The sequence below is a fragment of the Melanotaenia boesemani genome, chromosome 16 (assembly GCF_017639745.1).
Source record: "Melanotaenia boesemani isolate fMelBoe1 chromosome 16, fMelBoe1.pri, whole genome shotgun sequence".
Taxonomy (NCBI): domain Eukaryota; kingdom Metazoa; phylum Chordata; class Actinopteri; order Atheriniformes; family Melanotaeniidae; genus Melanotaenia; species Melanotaenia boesemani.
The window spans coordinates 27,225,229-27,233,932 of NC_055697.1; positions in this window are offsets into that span (position 1 = coordinate 27,225,229).

The window sequence follows — 8,704 nt, forward strand, 5'->3', positions numbered from 1 at the left end:
CTTGTATATGCTCCCTTTGGGTAAAATATTACAGAACTATAGCATTAATTATCAAAGTTATGCAGATGACACACAACTTTATGTGTCTCTGTCACCAGATGACTGCAGTCCAATAGACTTAATGTGTCAGTGTCTAGAGCAAATAAACACCTGGATGAGGGAGAATTTCCTACAATTAAATGAAGACAAAACTGAGATTATTCTGTTTGGTAGCAAAGAGAAGAGGGTCAGCATTGGTAAACACCTAGAGACTCGGGCTCTTAAAACCACCGACCAAGTTCATAACCTTGGAGTGTTGATAGACTCAGACTTGACTTTCAGCAGCCACATCAAAGCTTCACTAAGAAGCTTTTTACCAGCTCAAAAACATTAACAGAATTAAAACTTTAGTCTCCCAGAAAGACCAAGAGAAACTCATCTATGCATTCATCTCCAGTAGGCTGGATTACTGTAATGGTCTTTTAACAGGACTTCCTAAAAAGAGCATTATACATCTGCAGCTCATCCAGAACGCTGCTGCTAGAGTTTTAACCAGGACTAAGAGATCTGAACACATCACACCAGTTTTGAAATCTTCAGTCAGTCACAGAATACATTTTAAAACCCTTCTGCTTGTTTACAAATCCCAGAATAGTGTAGGCCCAGAATACATCTGTGATATGTTCAGAGAATATAAACCTAGCAGAGCTCTTAGATCCAAAGACTCTGGTCAACTAGTCCAGACCAGAGTCCAGACTAAACATGGAGAAGCAGCATTTAGCTGTTATGCTGCAAACAAATGGAACAAACTGCCAGTGGAGATTAAACTTTCCCCAAATGTAGACATGTTTAAATCCAAGTTAAAAACATTTCTTTTCTCATGCGCCTATGCATGAAATCTGCACAGTAACCTTTTTAACTTATCTTGCTTTAAATCATTTTAATGTAATTTATTATTTTATTGTGATTATGTGTTGATGGCTTTTACTATTCTAAATATCTGTAATGTCTTTGTTTTATGTGAAGCACTTTGAATTGTCCTGTACATTGAAATGTGCTGTACAAATAAACTGCCTTGCCTTGCCTACTAAAGAATAACCAATGGTATGATAAATCAGATGGATCCTCTGAGAATCAAATCAACTAACAGTGAGATACCAGCAAAGAAGGAAAAACAGAGAAGAGTGACAGTCTGAGAAGGACAGAAACTATAGTAAAAAATTGTACTAAATAAATAAAAAAATATTCATATTCTAAACCAGAAGCTCATAGATTTTAAACTGCTGGCATTGGATGTCTGTAGAGGTTTTTATGTGCTTTGATTTGATATGTGTTGTCATTTTGATACATCAGATGTATAATTGAGAGGAAATTCCTTTAAAAACACTCAGAGTGGCATGCAGGAGTTTAAAGTACTAATTAGTAGCATAGTATAATACTTTAATTTGACTGGTAAAATCAAGGATATTAACCCATGTTAACAATTAGTAATCAGTCGATTGTTAAATGATTAGTGTAGATGTTGATAAAACAACACTCATATCTAACACTGATTGCTAAATAAACTTCTTGTCATCAGGATATGAGGACATATAAAGGTAGCAAAACAGATCATTTTTAAAAGGACAACTTTCCCAACCAAACCAAACTTTTTACACAGCAAAGAAACCAGTTTTTCACATTTAATGAACTCTTTAGCTGAACCCCTATTACAATTTAATACCACCTCTAAAATGCTGCTGATCGACTTAATCACTTTAGTCTTTAATGCTGTTGGATGCATTCAATCAGAATCCTGCAACTCCTGACATTAGCGGCATTAGGAGCTACTGCTGCTCTCTGCTGTTGATTCCACTGTTTCCAGTTCATGTTCTCTAAAAACATTGCTAAATGTTACGTGATGACTTCATGTAGTAATAAGCAGATTCATGGCATCGTGAAGCTGCATTTAAATTCTTCTCTGTGCTGGCTGTTTTATTTGCTTGTTGGTCCTCTTCTGGAGAATCTCCCACTTTCAGTATCTTTGCCTGCGTGGTCCTTGGAAAAGAAAGTGTAGCTGTCAGCTGTTGTCTATGTACTGCATTATTAACCATCCTCACAGTTCGAGTTGGCCAAACGTTCATGCTTGAGGTTAAAAAACTGAACCGACAACATGCTAACTGCTAGTTTTTGTTAGCATGCTTCACACATTGCAAGCAAGGTTGTCTTTAAAAAAAAAAAAGTTCTCTAATGGGAATGTTGAGGCTCAGGTCAAGTTTCCACCATTTACTCTTCCTGTCACATGGAGTGCAGCAAGCGATTGCTCCAGTGATGCTTGGTTGAGTCATTTGTTTAGTTTTGGGTCCCACATGAGCAGCAGTTACTACCGGCATACCACCATAGAGGAAAATATAGGTCAGTAAAAACAATAAAACAGGAAATCTTCAAAGGATTTGCTGTGGTGTGGACTCGAACCCACATTTTAAAATAAATATAATATTTTTTGCTTTACACACATGCAAAATGTCTATTTCTGAAGTTAACCAAGACTGGAGAGGCAGAATTATGCATGCATCCAGCATATTGAGTGTTATGTTAAGGACAAGATGTATTTGTTTTTGGTTTTTGTATTTAAGTCAACTGCTTCTTTTTCCCCAAGAGGCGGCTCCCAATGGGTACCACTTAATTGTCACTTTAGATGGCGGGAATGAGTGAAAATTAGATGCAAGTATTCAGTTGACCTCATCTTTAATTAATTTGTGAGGGTGAGTACATCCAAAGCAAATATTATACATCAAGAGCTTTTAACAATCTGAGATCCCTTGTGGATTAAAAATTTTCAGGTGATCTGTTATTTATTATGAAATTGCTTTTAATAACAGGGTTTCAAACGGGTGCATATTGTTCAAACTCACTTCAGTGCATTTGCCCATTCCCTTTGGGTGACAATTAGCTCACAACAAGCACTTGTATGCCAGGCTCAAGGGACAATTAGCGTGCAGCGAGTTGGTGATTTGTCATGTTTGTAACACAATAGCACAACACAACCACCCACTGTGGAATTGGCTGAGTTATGAAGCTGCCATGTAGATCCTCATAAGACGTCACACACGTTCTCGCCCACAGACACTCACATAGGCGCAAATAAGTAAATAAATAAAAATGGCTACATGAGGCTGCTACAGGCCACTGATCAGATGACAGGACAATGTAAAATCATTAAAGCTCTCCTCTGTGTAGAAAAGCACAGACCCTCAAAGTAACATTACCTATAAATAGTGAAAAGCACGCTGCTTGCAGGAAAGAGTCAGCCAATATTGGACATTTTCAACATTAAAATTCATCTTTGTGTCGACATTTTCTGCAAGACACAGACTATCCCAGCACAGCCTAGAAATGATTAGCATTCATTCCTCTCTGCAGCCAGCAACTGTGAGAAAATGTCAGGCAGAAACTGCTACAGGAAAAATGCCAGAACTGAATGAGTGTCAATTGGAAAATCGAATCAGAAGTTGATCATATTTTCGAGCTTCATGAGGCGTGATAGAGGTTGTGAAAACATGATGTGTATGTCTCATATATTTGAGGTCACTTTGAGAAGCTTTGAGTTCATTTTCTGAGCAGTTGTGATCAATCATATAATTCCACTCAAACGTGTGTTTCTGTGTAAACTGACTACAGTGAATTATGTTTTGTTTTGTCCGTGTGTTTTTCAGGGCAGATTGGAGATAAATTGTGTAAAATGTTATTTTTTTTTTAAACTTCAGGCGTTGACCAACTGTCAGTCACCAACTGTTTATTTATTTATATATTTCTATTTCAAACTAAAGTTTTATTTAATAACTTTAAACACACAAAATTAAAGTTTTCCAAGTTAATAAAGGGTTTTATTATTTTCTACTCCTAACCTTTTTGTCCATAATAACTTAGAATGTTGAAACTTGCACAGCATTTCATCAGCATGTTGAACACATCACAAACCAAAATACACAATAACAATAAGCATCAAGCCTGATGTTTATCTTCTGATGTTTATCTCCAGTTGTGCTTTTGTTAACAGTAAAACAACACACAGCTTTTCTTATCTGCATATCATTCTCAACTCTTAACTTTTAAAAAATAACATATTGGCATTGAAACAAACACACAGCAGAAGCTATTTACACATTTGCAATTTTTTCTCCAGATTTTTTTTTTATTATTATTTTTTATCTACCAATCCTCACCAAATCGTTTCCAGCTCAACTTGTTTTTGGGGCTACTGAGCATCAAAAACATCTTTTTTGCTTTATTTTGGTCATAAAGGACCATTATATTAGTTTTTTTCAGCCAGGTATAGAACTTTCTTATCACTTGTCGATCTTTGGCTTCTCCTGATTGGACTCACTGTCATTTTAAGTCTGCTGATTGGTATAGTGTTTGACATTAAGTGGATTTATAATCATTTCTGGGTCAAAATACAGGTTTCTTAGCAATATCTTTTTTTCCTCCTACAAAAATGTGATAAATAACAGTGTTATCATGGATAATGCATTGTGGATTTACCATAAAGAGTCTCAGAATAAACACTACATTTTGTGGCTGGATTGTTAACCTCTTGGGTGGGACATAAATGGCTGGAAAACTTCTGTAGATCACCTGAAGGGTAAGCTATCCATCACGATTTACCCCACAGAGTTACACACTACCGTTCCTGAGAAATTGTTGACAATATAAGTGATAGCGCTGAGGGGCTCAAGGAATGTTGCAAGTTTTAAGGGTTAATCCAAAGTCCCAGTGAGTCCACTTGGATAACACTGGGGAAATGGAAGGTCATATTTTAGTCAACAGAACCCAGTGGCTCCATGGCATGATTGTTTACTGGTCACTCAGTTTCACCTTGGACATGACCATCCTGTCTAACACTAAGTTTTGTGTGAGATCAGGTTGTTTATTACTTGGTTTGTTTTGTTTTGTTTGTATTTTTACATCAGTTTTTGCTCTTAAGAAAAAGCCCAGGTATATACATCCTTGATTTTTGAAAGACTTTAATGTGAATTAACCTTTTATTTACTTTATTTGAATAGTTTTATTCAAATATTTAGACTTTTCCTTTCTACAACATTGTTTTTCTGTAGTCACCAGCTGGAGCAAAGTACTCAAAAGAGAGGAGATTTACTGCAGACCTCGAAAGGAATCTTGTTATTTGACTTCTTTATAATAAAACAGTTGATGCTCAGTTACAACCAGTAAATCATGGGAAGGAATGCATATCCCTTACTGAAGGAGGACAGTATAAACACACAGTTTCTGCCTTTCCCAATCTCCTATTTTTATGCTTTTCCTCTGTTAAACCATTGTGTTACTTCACTCACTGTTTAGCTTTGTGTCTCTTTCTCATACTTTCTCTCCTCTTTTACTGTCTCCCTCTGTCCAAGCATTTAGTAGCCCTTGACTCTCTCTGTCTCTTTATATGTTTGGCCAGATCTCTATCTTTATCTGTCCAGTGATGGATGGCTCAGGGTGAGGGCCAGTGACTTCTGCTGGATGGAAAACAACTGGCTTTTCTCCCTCTCACCCTCTCTCCCTCTCTCTCTCTCTCTCTCTCTCTCACACACACACACACACACACACAGAGATTAGCCCTGGGTGGTCCTGTGTGTGTTTGTGGCCAGGCCAGTTATCTGAATGACTGACAGCTGGCATCCAGCTGCTACAGATAAAAGGCATATACAGACTGAGACAGACAGGCAGACACACACTGGGTGCCAGGCAGTGTAATCAGTTTGATATCTTGGTGATGGATTTTTCAGTAATTAGGACTTTAGCACGAACACCTATGGGTGCACCAAAATGTGTACAGTGGTGCATTTAATTTTTATTTGTGCAATATTTTCCTTTCTAACAGAAATAACATTAACATGTCTGGATGTTATTTCCGTTTTCTGTCATTTACTTTTAATTTTATTTAAAAAAAATAAATAAATAAAAAAAAAAATTCTAAAATGACCCATGTTTACCTTTATTTGCCATGACAGCAGTCTTGATGCATATCTATTCTGGAGTTTTTTGATAATTCCTTTTTTTTAATTTTTTTTTATTGATTTAGAGGGTTCCCTCAAAGCATCAATTTTGGGCATGAAGGGTTTCCAGAGTTTGTCACTTCAAAATATTAATTTTCATGGCAGTACGGGAAGTATGGGGAAGGCTTTCTGAAACTGAATATATTATGCATTTCAACGGCTAACAATGACGTTTCCATAACCTAAATGGATTTACTTTATTGTCAAATTGTAACCAAATACATGTATTACCTTACCTTAAACAAAGATTTTTAATTCAGAGTAGTGTTTGCTCATGGAGAAAGTCGAATAAACAGAGATGTGTTATGATGGAGTTGATGGAGATGAGATTGTTTATCCTATTGTCTAAAAAAATAAAAATAAAATGTGACTACTTTCTTGTGCCAGACACAAGGTATATCTACATGTCCAAACAACCTTGTGGGTGTCCAGCTCCAGTCCTCAAGGGCCAAAATCCTGCAGGTTTTTTATGTATCCCTGCTCCAACACATCTAACTCAAATTATTAAGTCATTGTGCAAAACGTCATAGGCTGTTGGATACTTTAATTTTGAGTCAGGTGTGGTGAAGCAGGAACACATTAAAAACCTGCAGGACAGCAGGAATCAAGGACTGACTTTGAACACCCCTAATCTAGTCATTGAACTGATGAGCAAACTTCCTTGATATGTCAACACCAGATTCATCAGGGTGGCCTAGAAGGTCATCCTTGTGCCTTGGATGAAGATAGACAAGAAGATAAAGAGGAAAAATATCAGGCAAAGGTGTTCTGTATGTCTAACTAGACAAGGTCCAGACCTTGATCTTGTTAAAAGTCTTTGGATGGCACCAAACATCAGAATAATGACAAGGAAGTCTCAATATTAAGTACTCATGTCATATCTGACGACTGGAGGGATGACAAAGACATCCATAGACAGCGCTGTAAAGTTTATGCTCAAGCTAACACGCTGATAAGGAAATTTTCTATGCTCTGATTCTGTGAAGTGCTTCCTGTTCAGAACCTATGTCACATGTATGTATGTGTATGTTATACTGGTCAACTATGGTAAAACGGCAGGAAAATAAGTATGCAGAGGCTCAAGGTCGCCTACAGTGATGCACTGAGGTTGCTACTTGGTGTCCCTAGGTGGCATAGTACCAGTCAGTTGTATGTGGCCACACGGGTGCCAACTATTGAGGCACTCTTAAGGCAACTTATATTTAGTTTTATGTTTTGATTGGATAAGTCAGAAAACCACATTATAGAAGCCCTAGTTAGCCCTCTGAAAAGCTGCTATTGATTCACTTCTAAACTAAAACAGCATTGGTCTGTGTCTGCAAATAAAGTTTATTATTAGTATAGTAATGACGAACATAGCATTTTATAGAAGACATAGAGACATTTTCATTGATCATGATCATAATCTCTAATTTATGATTTTGCTTTTTTGAACTATTATTTATGTATTTATTTAGTTAAATTCAGTTTATTTAGTTTCTAGAGATTACATACTCTCTAGACACAGTGTGACCACTCTAAATATTTTCAACTCTGACCTTTTTCCTGTAAATTATTCTAAAACAATATAATTGCATCTTGCATACCAAGAATCCCTCATCTGGTAAATGTGCTCATGTGTCTGAGAGATGTGTATGCTGTGACAGTGTGAGGTCACATGATTGCAATCAGTATGTATTGTACATTTAATCAGCCACCATTACATCTATCATTATCCTGCTTTATGTAACCTAGACCTTTCTAGCTAAAGATGCCACAAACACACACACACACACACACACACACACACGCAAAGATTCAACCTTTGAAATCAATTCAGTTGGACTTGCCACTTCTTATAACACATCACAGCTTTGAGCTGATTGAATCTACAGCTGGATTCTGATCAGAAATTCCACTCACACACACAGCCTTCATGCTTTCCCTCCACAGATGACTTATGGTATAGCTTGAAAATGCATTTTATATGGGAAGAGTTCTGGATAAAGTTCACATTCTCAATTTTGTATACCAATATTGTATTTGTATTGGCACAGAAAACCAATATTGTCCTCAGCAGAGACATACAAAAATATTTTATGATCTCCAGACAAAGCCAAACCATCAGTGTTGCATCATTCAGTCTGCCTTTCAATAAGAAAAAACATACATAAATAATTGCTGAACACTTTGTATGATCAGAAGGAGTAATTACTTTGATCAGGTGGACTTCTTCTTTTAGTCTGTGAGTTTAGCCGACAGCTGCCATATTTGTGTGAGGCTGAAATCTTCCAGTGCATGTATCTTTTTATGCATCTGGCTTCAGGATTATGCAAAAGCTTAAGAAGTTAACGTTTTCTTTCATATCTAAAACGTATTTTCCTGCAATCTTACCATAATTAACCTAGAAATAATATTTTCTCAAATTCTAACAAGTTCTCATGCACTGGCATCGTGCAAAGCATCATCAGACTTTTCTTTAGGCTGGAAGATGATGGGAGCAGTTTTAGTAAATCCACAGAGAAGCAATTAAAACATCAAATTTATAGAAAGCTATCACTGACAAAAATGTTATTAAAGCTGAATTTAAAAAGGTATATTGCTCTAAAACATAATTCACACTTTCAGATATCAGATGATGTATGCTACTTAAATACGGTCTCTCTTGAAAGCAGATGTGACTGAAGGTGGAATGAGTGCTCTTG